General features: G+C 42.9%; 1 long non-coding RNA gene across 1 annotated transcript in view; it reads right to left on the bottom strand.

Annotated features, from left to right (window-relative positions):
• The window catches only part of LOC307179053, a 181,921-nt gene that overhangs the window by 7,497 nt on the left and 160,248 nt on the right, over positions 1-14,176 (bottom strand). The gene's annotated exons all lie outside the window — the stretch shown is intronic.

The raw sequence follows: 14,176 nt of genomic DNA, 5'->3' as shown, positions 1-14,176 counted from the left end.
CTCACCACCCTTCTATCTGGACCAACATTAGAATGTGGCTGCTTCTCCAATCATCATTGCTACCAACCCCGAGCAAATTCCATGTGAAAAGCGACCCCTAATAGAACAGTGTTTGACATCACATCTTGAACCTGAATAAGCAAATAGGCAAGTCACATCTTTAGGGTCAAGCTTCATAGTCATCTTTTATGACCCAGGAAATCATTTTTGGTGACAGTGATGACAAGTGCTGAACACAGGCCCTGTATGAATACATCCGTGAAGGTGGCCTTACAAACACTCGGGGTCACTCTTACTCGGGGCCTTCCCACCAAGACACCTACTGCTTGGCAGACACCTACGCCACTGGAGAAAAAGAAGGTAAGAAGGAGCACGTTGACTCGAAGTTTCTAACATGATGCTAGAAGTGTGAGAACGCACTGCTTAACAGGATGGTTAATGAGGGCTGACACCTTTGGGTTTCCCTGAGATCGCTATCAGCAGAGAATAGTTGGTGACAGAAGCTCTCAAACTTGGCTCCACCTTGGAATCCTCTTTTAAAAGAATCTTTAGAAATTAAAAAAAAAAAAAGTTAAAAATGAAAATCATCAAGCTTTACAAATCTTCTTCCTGCCTAGGTCACACCCCTGACCTATGAAATCCACATTTCTGGGGGACAGGACCCAAGCATCCAAGTTTTTAAAAATTCCCCATGTGGTTCAACATGCAGGTAAGTTGGAGTACCAGTGGCTTAAGTGACATTTTGAAATACGACGCGGAGGGAACAGTTTTCTTTTAGAACTTCTGATGGCTATGCTGGACGTCTCCAGAAACCAACAAAAAAATAACAATAATCAGTTAAACGTGTCGAAATGGAATAGTCTAATTACACAAATATTGTTGGTAACCTAACACATTTGCTTAGCCTCCTGCTTCCCTAGGAGAGCCTGTTTGTGTTGCTTATAATGGAAGCCACCTGCCCCCCGAACCATCTATTGAACTAGCTGGCACGAGGCGCTGCCCTTTATCTCGTATTTAAAACACAAGCAATGCCTGAAATTCATTTTCAATTTATTTTCCAATCATATGAAAGGAAGAAAGAAAAAGATTATTCTATTGAATCTTCTTCGGGCTGGTAAACTGTTGGTAAGGCTCGTTCTGGACGCGTGGCGGAGAGCTCCCGGGATAGTCTACGGGGAGCAGAGTTAATCGAATAAACTAATCTGGGCTGTGGAGATTAACTCTCAGTGGTTGCAGGAAATGGGGTGAGGCAGAATGCAAATAGCAGAGACCTCAAGGTGCTGGGGGGAAGCAGTTTGGAATCTCCCTCCCTCACCCCAATGCTGGATCCCCTCTACTCAGTCTTAATTTTGGTGGTACGGAGCGCACCGGCCAAAAGGTGATGTTTTTTGGGTTTTCTGAAGGGGGCAGGCTGCTGCCCTGTGAGGCCGGACCTTTTGCAGCCGCAGGGAACCCAGGCTGTGTGCCGGAGGTAAATACTAGCTGGAGGTGAGGATTTGGTTCAAAGCAGCCCCTGATGGTGGGTAACTGTCTGACTCTCTGGGCGTGTTCTTGCCAACAGCCTTTCATTCCCTTTGCCAAGGCACACAGGCCACGCTGAGGTGGAAGCAGTTGTGTCAGAATGCAGGTTAAAGCCTCAGCCCCCAGGGCAGGGCGTGGCCTGCGAGCATCCTTTGGGTCTAGGGAGGGCTTCCTGCCCCCTGGGAGGGCTGTCTCCCTGTTTGCTTGGTTCATGGGGAATTAATCTGAGGGCGGGTCCCCTGGGAGCAACCCCCAGCTTCAGGGGCAGGAGTTCCCAGCCCTTCACCTTGACAGGAGAGGCAGTGGGAAGTGACAGCCGGGTCCCTGGAATAGCTGCTGAGGCTCTCTGGTGAGTTGACACCTCCCCCCCCACAAAACCCCCAGTGCTGAACCAGTAAGAGCTCATTGTTCCCCAAATAAAATTAGGGTAAAGCACAGTGGTGAGAACACCCAACATCTCTAAAATATCCCCCCCTTCTCTCCCACCTCCCTCAACACCAGTCCAGCCACGGCCCCTAATCTCAGTCATCAGGAACGCCTTCAGGGGCTCTGCGGTGGGTAGCCTCTGGCTTCCTCTCTTGGCCTCCTCAAATCTGTTCCCCACCAACAGCCAGAGGAACCTTGTCACAAGATGCAGATGAGGTTGTGAGCTGCTCCTACTGAGTTCCTATTACTCTTAGGATAAGGCCTGATACCTTTAATAAACATCGTCCCTGTGTCTGGGGCAGTACACAGAACGGTTAGAGGGGTCCTGCGGATGCCAGCGGGGCTGGCTTTAAATCCTGGCTGTATGACGTTGGGCAGGTCACAGAAACCCTCTCTTTGGCACAATCTATAAAAGGGGAGGAAGATGCTAGCACTGACCACAGGGGCTTGTTTTGAGGCCTGAATGGCTCAACAGAGGCTTAGAGGAGTGCCTGGCACCCAGCAAGGCTGCTCTCCCTGCCACCTTCTCCTGCCACCCTTTCGCCAGCTTTCTCGTCTTCAGCCAGGGAGGGCTTGCTTTCTTTTCCTCCAGCGTGCCAGAGTCTTTGCACACGCTGTTCCCTCTTCCACACCTTGCCCCTTCCGCAGTTAGAGGAGGCACCTTGAAGCTTGCTTGGCTTCCCCATCATCAGCCCTGATGGAGGCTGAAAGGAGGATGGATTCTTCCCTGCCCCCAAAGGAGAAGTGGCTCTCTCCCCTCCCAGAGCCCCGTAGCTGCCATCTGTGGACGCGGCTAAACCTGTGCCCGAGATCACAGCAGGTTGACTGCAGCTTGAGAGAAGCCTGGGAAGTCACGAGTTTTCATTATCTCTAGAGGAGCAGGGCTCTGGGGGGAACAGGGTTACGTGTGAAAGGCAGCAGGAGCACTTGCAGCACTGGGATCCAACCCAGGTCTGTGTGTCTATCTGTACACGATTCTCATTTATCCTCAGAAGAATTTTATAAGGTTGGTGTTATTGTCTTCTTTTTATAGAGAGACTGAAGGGGTTCAGAGAGGCTAAGTGACTTACCCAAAGTCACACAGCAGAGCTTTTCTGATGGTGGAGCCCGTGCTCTCAAACTCCACTCTCTCAGAATTGGCGCTCATGCTAGAGTACGGTCCTGCTAGCACGGCCTGACCCTCACAACTGAGCTAGAAGACTCAGCACTAAAGGCCAAGTCTTACCTTTCATCATGGAGACCCTCAGTTCTCGGTGTTTTAGGGGAAAAATAAAACCCAACCATGTCTTCAGGTTTTCACTGTAGCCTCTCTTTCAAGTCCCAACTCTGATGGCACGTCCTCCAGGAGATGGTCCAGGAAATGGCAAGGCTCTCGCTAAGAGACTTCTCTAAGCTTCCAGTCTACCTGACAATATAAGGGAAACTCCCCACGACCTTAATATTTTGGTTCAAACAAGCATCTTGCATTCTCCCTCCTCTTATTGCTCAAGTGAGAGTGTTTCATACATGTCTGTGGATCCAAATCACATAGCAGGGGTGTCCTCCCTCACTTCTCCATAGCAAGCAGGCAATGTAGCTGGGATGTCCTTCGTAGCCACAAACTCAGATGTATGAAAACGGACCTTTATTTTTTGTTAACTGAACCAAACTTTGCTTTCCAGCCCAGATTCTACCCAAGAGCAGAAAATGTGATCTAGGAAAGAGAGATAAGCTCAGTCCAGATTTTCCCCTTAGTTCCTTTCGGATAAATAATCCAGACAAATGCAGAGCCTCCCCTCTCTTCTCTTCTCCCCTTCTTGCCAAGGTTGATTTCAGTTCCGGGAGCCAGGGGGGCTTTGTCAATCACCCAGGCATCCAGCAGAGGCCCCTGGTCCCTCCTTATCAGTAGCTGTCCATGCTGGGTTCTGCCATTGGCCACGGTCATTGGCAGTCAAGCCTGGTGGCGCCCACGGAGATGAGCTTGTCTTCCCATGGGCCACACAAGAGAGAGATGGGGCAGCCATTTGAATGGTGATGGAGATTCTGCCTTCTCCGAGAATGTATGCTCAAGAGCGGGTGGGATGGGAGATAGGAATCTGTCTTTTACTCTGTAGGTCTTTTCCTTGCATATTTTCCAGTATAGGAAAACATATTTTGGGGATCTAAGTTGGCCTTTAAACACAAAGCAACTGCTTCATCTGACACTCAATGGAAATGACTAGTGATCTTTTCCAACACTCTTAATCCAGTACTAGGCACTGAACGTACAGAGTCATTGGATTTTCAACAGCCCCTTGAGGAACGTTCAATCATCATCTGCCCCATTTTACAGATGAGGAAACTGAGGGTCAGTGAGGAAGTCTGAGGATTACGTCCAAGGCCCACCATGGATAAGCGGTATCACAGAGATTAACTATTACTTCTCAACAGTGAAGGGCATGTTGGCAGCTCAAGCGTAACATGCCTAAAACTTACCCTTGAAGCAACTCTTCTGCTTGAAATAGTTCTTAGAGGGGCATCCTCAGCCCCTCTCCAGCTCCCATTAAAAACCTGGAATGCTTTGTGACATTCCTTGTCCTTCCCTTGATCACTGGTCTCCACCTACTTCCACTCTGCCTAACCTGCTGACCTAGTTCATATGGGATCTCCAGGACCTGGGACAGTAGCTGGTACATAGTAGATGTGGTAAAATACGAATAACATATTTATCATTTTAACCATTTGTAAGCATACAATTCAGTGGCATTAAACATATTCATACCGTGTGCAACCATCACCACTGTCTATACCTAAAACCTGTTTACCGTCTCCAACAAAAACTGTACTCATTGAACAATAACTCAGTCCCTGGTAATCTCTATTCTACTTTCTGTCTCTGTGAACTTGCATATTTTGGGTTCCTCATATAACTGGAATCATACCTATTTGTCCTTCCATATCTGGCTTATTTCACTTAGTGTAATGTTTTCAAGGTTCATCCACGTTGTAGCACGTATCAACATTTCATCATTCCTTTTTATGGTCGAATGACATTCCATTGAATCTATAGCTCAGATTTTATTTATTTATTTATTTATCCATTCATTTTATTTATCCATTCATCTGTGGATGGAAACTTGGATTGTTCCCACCTTTTGGCTGCTGTGAATAATGCTATGAATATTGGTGTACAAATACCTGCTTCACTCCCTGCTTTCAATTCCTTTGGATATATGCCTAGGGTCATACGGTAGAGTTCTATATTTAAGCTTTTGAGAAACTATCAAGCACAGCAGCTACACCATTTTACATCCTACCAGCAATGCACGGGGATTCTCCTCACCAACACTTGTTATCTTTCAGTTTAAAAAACAAAAAAACTGTGGTCATTCTAGTCGGCGTGATGTGGTATCTCCTTGCGGTTTTAATTGCATTTCCCTAATGATTAATCATGTTGAGCATCTTTCCATGTGCTTGTTGGCCACTTGTATATCTTCTTTGGAGAAGTGCCTATTCAAGTCCCTTTCTCTACTTTTAAATTGGGTTGTTTATTATTTTGTTGTTGGGTTGTAAGAGTTCTTTATATATTCTGGATATTAATACCTTATCAGGTAGACTATTTACAAATATTATTTCCATGCAGTATGTTATCTTTTTGCTTTCTTGATAGTCTCCTTTGATGCACAAAAGTTCTTAATTTTGATGGAGTCCAATTTATCTTTTTTAAATTTTGTGTCTGCTTTCAGTGTCATATCCATGACGTCATTGCCAAATCCAATGTCATGATGACTTTCCCCCAATGTTTTCCTCTAAGAGTTTTACAGTTTTAGCAATTAAGCTTAGGTCTTTGATCCATTTTGAATTAATTTGTGTATATGGTTTAGGGTAAGTGTCTAACTTCATTGTTTTGCCTTGGGGATATCCAATTTTCCCAACATTTGTTGAAAAGACTGCCTTTCCTCGTTGAATGGTCTTGGCACCCTTGTCAAACATCAACTGACCATATGTCTGAGTTCAAGATGCTATACCAAAAGACCATAGATTGGGTGGCTTAAACAACAAGTGGTTATTTCTCAGTTATAGAGGATGGAAGTCTGAGATCAGTGTGACAGTACGGTCGGGTTCTTGGTGACAGCTGTTTTCCTGGTTTGAAGATGGATGCCTTCTGCTATATTCTCACATGGCAGAGAGAGAAATCATCTCTCTCTTACCCGTTCTTTTAAGGGTACTAATCCCTTTCATGAAGACTCCACCTTCATGGCTTAATTACCTCCCAAAGGCCCCACCTTCAAATACCATCACATTGGGGATTAGAGCTTCAATCTATGAATTTTGATACAAACATTCAGTCCATAGCACCATATATGTGAGGGTTTATTACTAGGATTTCTATTATATTCCATTCGTCTGTATGCCTGTTCTGATGCGAGTTCCATACTGTTTTTATGACTGTAGTAAGTTTCAATGTCAGGTAATGTGAGCCTTCCAACTTTATTCTTCTTTTTCAAGATTGTGTTGGCTATTTGGGGCCCTTTGCAATCCCATATAAATTTGAGGATAAGCTTTTTTATTCTTGTAAAGAAGGCTGTTGGAATTTTTGATAGGGATTGTGTTGAATCTGCAGATCATTTTAGGTAGTATTAACATCATAAGAACGTTACATCTTCCTATCCATGAACAAAGGACGTCTTTCCATTTATCTAGATCTTCTTTAACTTCTTCCAGCAATTTTTGTAGTTTTCATCATACAAGTCCTTCTCCTCCTTGGTTAGATTTATTCTTAAGTATTGAATTATTTTAGGTGCTAATGTAAATGGGATTGTTTTCCTAATTGCATTAATATTTTTTAAAGCTCCTTAAAAGATGCTTATGTGCAGCTGGAGTTGCAAACCACTGTCTTAGTCAAAGGTTGACAAGGTAGATGGGAAGGCCATGTCTCCCTAACCTCCCTGTTTTTGTGCCTGGCAAGGACCCTCACCTTGAGTCACTGCTCAATAACTTATTTTTTTTAATTTTATTGAAGTATAGTTGGTTTACAATATTGTGTTTAATTTCTGCCATACAGCAAAGTGACTCATTTACATATATATATATATATATATATTTTTTTTTTTTTTTGCGGTACGTGGGCGTCTCACTGCTGTGGCCTCTCCCGTTGTGGAGCACCGGCTCTGGACGCGCAGGATCAGCGGCCATGGCTCATGGGCCCAGCTGCTCCGCGGCATGTGGGATCCTCCCGGACCGGGGCACGAACCCGTGTCCCCTGCGTCGGCAGGCAGACTCTCAACCACTGCGCCACCAGGGAAGCCCTATGTCTTTTTCATATTCTTTTCCGTTACGGTTTATCACAGGATATTGAACATAGCTCCCTGTGTTATACAGTAGGACCTTGTTTATCCATCCTGTATATAATAGTTTACATCTGATAATCCCAAACTCCCAGCCCATCCCTCCCCATCCCCTGCCCTTGGCAACCACAAGTCTGTTCTCTATGTCTGTGAGTCTGTTTTTGTTTCGTAGATAGGTTCATTTGTGTCATATCTTAGACTCCACATATAAGTGATATCATATGATATTTGTCTTTTTCTTTCTGACTTACTTCACTTAGTATGATAATTTCTAGGTCCATCCACGTTGCTGCAAATGGTATTATTTCATTCCTTTTAATGGCCGTCAGTAACTGTTTTCTGATGCATGCATGTGTAGCTTCCTTCTTGGAAAATACATTTTTAAATTTGTTAGGTTTCAAATAGGCTACACCTGCATCCTGATGATTCTGGTCCTCTTCCTATGCCCCAGCATTTTCCATTTTCCCCAACTGGTTCCCAGAGGGAAGCCCTGTTTATCACTGATTCCTCTGAAAGACTGGACTCATCCAGGAAGGGAGCTGACATCAGCTACAGAGCATCTCCTACTGGGATGGGACTGGGGACCCACCCCCTACCGAAGGAAGCAATGATACTTGATTTCAACCAAATACCATTGGCTGGGAAATGACCCCCTCGGTACCAGTAGTAGCATTCAGACCCACAGGGTGTGGCCAGCTGATGGATGGGTCAGCTGGAGAAAGGAGGGGGTCTGCTTTGATTGAGGAGACCAGCACAGACACCCCACGATGGCCATATATGCAGCTCCTGCCATCACCTGATTACGCCCACCTTCCTTAACATTTATTACGAGCACTCATTATGACTGGTATCCAGGGGCCCCCAGCCCCAGACACTCACTCAGGGACAGGTGGCCGTCCGCCGCAGGGTTTCTGGTCAGAAATTCACAATCAGGAGGACTCCAAGTTCACCAGCCTGATTGGCACTGCTTTCTGAGAAACCTAACAGATGGGCTCTAATTGCAGACCTGTTGTGGGGACATTGTTAACAAACACACAAGTAGCTGTATACAGGGCTTTTTGGAACCGAATGTGACTTGGCAGCTGGGGACGGAGATCTAATTACCAACATCTGAGTTTCTTGTTTAATGAAGGGGAATGTGGAAAACGGCCGTGCTTGAGGCAGCTGGGATGGAGAAGGCAGCCAGGGCTGTGGCTGTGCTGTGCCTGCACACTCTCTGGTGGCCAGGTGCCTTCGTGTCATCCAGGGGCTTCCTCTGTCCTCTCCCTGAAGTCCAGACATCACTTTGGGGAGAGAGGGTGGGATTCTTGGGATCCTTAGGTATCAACCAGGGACTGTTAGAGAGCAGCATAGCTGGGGGCACGTTGGTCCATATTCATTAGGCTTTTCTTCTTAAATTGTCAAGTTGACATTCCAGAAAAATATACCATCTTTAACATATGGCTTCCTATATCTCCTTGCACAATGCTATTTAACCTTGAAATACATTTACCCCAGTTTCACAGTTCATAAATTTCCAATAATAACTTGCTCAGGCTTCTGCAGACTTGCCTTGTCCAAGTGCTATTTTAAGCACTTTACCTGATTAGCTCATGGAATCATTTTTCTAAGTTATTTTTTAATTTTTAAAATTCTATTTTTTCTAACTCTATTGAGGGTATGATTGACAAATAAGAATTGTATCTATTTAGGTTGTACGATGTGATTATTTAAAAGTGTACCACGTGATGATTTAATATACATTGTGAAATGATCACCATAATCAAGTTAATATTGCCTCATATGGTGACCATTTTGTGTGTGTGCGGTGACAACACTTAAGATCTATTTTCTTAGCAAATTTCAAGTATACAAGACGGTATCGTTAACTGTAATCAACAAGCTGTGCATGAGATCCCGGAACTTATTTAACTTATAAACGAAAGTTTGCACACTTTAACCAATAGCTCCCCATTTCTTTCACTCCTAATTTAATCCTTTAAGTAACCCTAAGAGATAGATACCATTCTGGTTGCCAGCTTACAGATGAGGAAACTGAGGCACAGAGAAGTTAGGTTACCTCTTGGGGAGAGGTTGGCCTCACCCTAGGTTCTGGTCTCAGGCTGACTTATCTGATATTAGTAATAATTGGCACTCAAGGATGGGTTGCTGAGTCCCAGCTACTGTGCTTTACAGGCTTGATCTCACTCAGTTAAGCCCCCCAATAACTTTATGAGGTAGACACCATTATTGTCTCTGAGACTTGAAACTGAGGGTTGGAAGATGGAGTGACTTGCTCAAGTCACAAAGCTTGTGCTGTGCTGAGCTGGGATTCAAACTCAGGGTGCCTTCTCTGAGCCTCACTGTCCTGACACTCTATTAGAAAAGGCCCTGACATTTAGCATCACTGCAGGGATTCTTTTTCTCTTTGAGGTCAATGACTTTGTGGTCACAATGTCCATTTAAGAGGGTCCACGGAAGAAGTTGCTCTTGAGTTTCAAGACCAGGGAAAAATGAACCATCTCTGGAGAGATCAAATTGGTTTTACTGTATGGACACTGAAACTTATGAAACCAACCTCTCCAACCAGGGTTCAGGTTCCCTGAGGGGGATATGCAGGTGTGTCTGAAGCTTCTAAGGGTCTACCTCTTACAGTTGTTACAAAAGCACACAGTAAGCATCTTCACATGCTCCCAGGGTGTCATTATTCCTTGAGAAGGAAAAACCACTCAGGTTCTGCTCCCAGCCTCCCCAGGGGTATACTCCTGGATAAATATGAGAAGCACTATTGTAAAGAATCATGCTTCTCACCTTCCCTTAGTCATTAGGCTGCTCTGAAAGCGTAAGGAGCAGAGTAGCAAGTTTGCAGGACCTTGGGGCCCATGTTTTGTGTACAACAGCCTTAGCCTGAGCTTCTCCATATTTCCCTTTTGATCTAATTTCTTTCTTCCTCATTATTATTTGTGGAAGATTATATTTTCCAAAATTGACTACAACCATATTTCTGGTCCCACATGTGCCTTCAGAACCTTGTCACTCCCCTCCCATTGAACCAGGATGAGCCTTTGTAGCTGCCTTGACTAATAGAGTGTGGCAGAAGTGATACCATGTGACTTGGCAAGACCTCACCGTCACTGTCATAAAAGATGATATAGGTCGGTACTGATGTTACCTAAGGTAGAGTAAGCGCACATCCCCTGTCTCTCTCACTGAATACAGCTATAAAGCTGTGTACAAAATACCTGGGGCAGATACTTGAGGACTCTGAAAAGTAAGGGTAATGGGCAGATTCAGGAAGACCAGAACTTGAAATATCACTGAAGTGGGGGTGAGTTTATCATTTTTCCCCTGCTCCTTCCACCACTTGGCCCTGCATAGTCATGGAAATATGTGGCAGATTGGGGTAAGTAAAGCCCCGACTTCCTGGATAGAGAACAGAAAAGGGACTCCTTACTCTGTTGAAAAGTACCAGGGAGACAGCAGAGAGAGAAGAGTTTAGGAAAGCAACTGCATAAAGTGGTTTATAAATTCCTGGGCTCACCTCTGAGCTGCACACGCATGGGTCTGATTCAAATTAGCATACCAAAGACTTTGAGAACTGAACTGACACAAAGACCACTGCCCATGTGACAGAATGGCGATGGGTGGTGTGCATGCAGGCCAGAGTCAAATAACACTACAAAGACTTTAAAAACGGAACTAACATTTGAACCCTAGCCTGCAGAAGACAGGTTGAAACTTGCAACTTGAACAGGACAAGTCAATTGCCTGCTAAAATCAAAATGTTAACCTTCTCTATAGGATTTATATAAGACCTAGTATTTCGTAATCTAATATTCAAAATGTCCATGATAGCATCTCAAATTACTTGGCATATGAAAAACCAGGAAAATATCAAAATGCATGAGAAAAGACAATCAACAGATGCCAGCCCTGAGATAAGAAAGATGTTGGAACTATATGACAAAGCAGCAATTAAACAAATGCTCTAATAAGTAACTGTGAACACTCTTGATATAAATGACAAAATAAACAAGTTCATAATCTAATTTTAGAATTTAAAAAAAGGAAATGAAATGAAAAACTCACTGGATGGGCTCAATAGCAGAATGAGATGACAGAGAAGTGAGTGAGGATGAAAGACATAAACCTACAGATTCAGGAAGCTCAGTGAACCTTAAACAGGCAAACCTAAAAGAATCACAATCAAACTGCTGAAAACTAGATCAAAGAAAAGAATATTTAAATGAGCCAGATGAAAATGATACATTCCCTATAGTGGGACAACAATTAGAATGATTGTGAGTTTCTCATCAGAAGCCAAGGATGCCAGAAAAAAGAAGAATGACATTTTTAAAGTGCTAAAAGAAAAACCAACCCAGAATTCTATAACCAGCAAAAATATCCTTCAGAGGGCTTCCCTGGTGGCACAGTGGTTGAGAGTCTGCCTGCCAATGCAGGGGACACAGGTTCGTGCCCCGGTCTGGGAAGATCCCACATGCTGCAGAGTGGCTGGGCCCGTGAGCCATGGCCGCTGAGCCTGTGCGTCTGGAGCCTGTGCTCCTCAAAGGGAGAGGCCACAACAGTGAGAGGCCCACGTACCACACACACACAAAAAAATATATATATCCTTCAGAAATGAAGGTGAAATAAACATTTTCAAATGAAGGAAAATAAAAGAATTCATTGCCAGCAGATGGGCTCTAAAATAATTGCAAAAGGAAATTTTTCAGACAGAAAGGAAATGACACTAGAAGGAGACCTAGAACATCAGGAATGAAGGAGGAGCAACAGAAATGGTAAGTATCTGGGAAAATATAATAGACTACTCTTCTCTTAAATCCTTTAAAATGTGTCTGGTGGTTGAAAGCAAAAATCATAACATTGTTTGATGGAGTTGTCAATGCATGTAGATATAATATATAAAACACCTATGATATAAAGGAAGGTGGGTAAAAGTACCTATACAGTGGTAAGGTTTCTACTTTCAACTTGAAGTGGTAAGCTATCAATCCTAAGGGAACTATAAAAGTTAAGTATGCATATTGTAATCTCTAGAGCAAGAAATAAACTAAACAAAGAGGTGTGATAAAAAAACACAATAGAAAACTTAAAATGAAATGTGAAAATATTCAAACAACCGAAAAGAGGGCAGGAAAAGAGAAACAAAGGAAAAAGAGCAGAAGTTAATCATGAATAACAGGAAGATCTTGGACTAAACACTTGGAAATGAAACAACACAGTCCTAAATAATCCACAAGTCAAGGAGGAAGTCTCAAGGGAAATTAGAAAAGATTTTGAGCTGAACAGAAACAAAAACACCTTATTTCAAAATCTGTAAGATGCAGATACAGCAGTGCTTAGAGGGAAATTTATAGCATTAAATGTTTATATTAAGAAAAGGAGAAAGTTCTCAAATTAAGAATCTAAGCCTCTGCGTGAAGAAACTAAAAAAAAGAAAGAAAAAGCAAAATAAAATGAAAGCAAGCAAGCAGAAAGAAGCAGAAGTCAATGAAATCAGAAACAGAAAAGCTGTTTCTCTGAAAAGACCCAAAATGGCTATACCTATACCAAGACTGACTAAAATTATAGAAGACACAAATTACCAATATTAGTAACGAAAAGGGGGATAGTATTACAACCCCCATAGTAGATAGTAAGAGGGAGTTTTGGAGGTGATGAAACTTCTGTGTCCTGATTGTAATGGTGGTTAGATGAACCCATACATTAAAAAAGTTAATTCTACTGTATGATAACTTTTTAAAAAAGAATATTCAGATAAAAATTAAAATTAAATTAGGAGTTTGGGATTAGCAGATACACACTACTATACATAAAATAGAGAAACAACAAGGACCTACTGTATAGCACAAAGAACTATATTCAATATCTTGTAATGGAAAAGAATCTGAAAAAGAATATATTTATATATATATAAATATATATAGCACTGAATCACTTTGCTGTATACCTGAAACTAACACAACACTGTAAGTCAACTATACTTCAATTAAAAAAGAAAAAAAAAATTAAAAGGTGATACAGCTTCTGCTGTATGCCTGTGTATATATACACACAGAAATCATATCGATACATATGTATGTATGTGCATGTATATATGCAAATGCGTGTGTGTATACATACCCACATAATATATGTATTTACATATATAGCTATAGAAGAGCTAGAGCTAAGACACCAAACAGGTGCAGTGAGAAAACACGGAGATTAGCAATAAGAAGTTATTACCGCCCCAAGGGCTAAGGGACAAGGGGGAAAATGGCATTTCAGAGTCCAGGATTCAGGGCCATCTCATGGGAGCCAGTACCTTGGAGGAGGCAAGGAAGTCTGAGAAACCATTTATCGAGTTCAGTTCCCTGAATGCAGAGCAGAACAGGGGAAGAAGGGTGGGGTGGGAGAGCAGATCTTCAAGCAGACCCGCAAGTGGCCAGTCTGCGGATGAATTATAGTACCTATCTCCTGGAATTGGGATGAAGACAACATTTAATAGTAAGAAAAATGCCTGGAACTTAGTTACTTAAGAGACAGCTGCTATTACTGAAACCTAGGAATTGCAACACTCCACATAAAGAGACAAGTGAGGCTTGGAGAAGCTGATGGACTTGTTTAAACATCACACAGGAATGTCTTTGTAATGAGATAAACCAGATAGGATAGACAAGAGTAAAAATTCTAATTCATTTTGGGGTTCAGATGTGAAGTTTTAAAGACCTTTCTATGGGACTTAAATCCAGATTGGACTGACTCTGAAGGTCTCAATCATCTGGCCGCCTTGAAGGATGAGATGTACTTGCATTTCCCACAAACACATTTAACAGGAAAGGGCTCATATTTACGAGAATGTATGCTCCATGAGAGCATGGGATTCATGTGCTTTATTCATTGCTGTGTCCGCAGCACCTAGCATAGCACTTGGCATACAG

Source organism: Stenella coeruleoalba, assembly GCF_951394435.1.
Source record: "Stenella coeruleoalba genome assembly, chromosome: 20".
In the NCBI taxonomy this organism is placed as follows: domain Eukaryota; kingdom Metazoa; phylum Chordata; class Mammalia; order Artiodactyla; family Delphinidae; genus Stenella; species Stenella coeruleoalba.
Note: the sequence above shows the minus strand (reverse complement) of the source record. Positions and strands in the feature narration are given on the sequence as shown.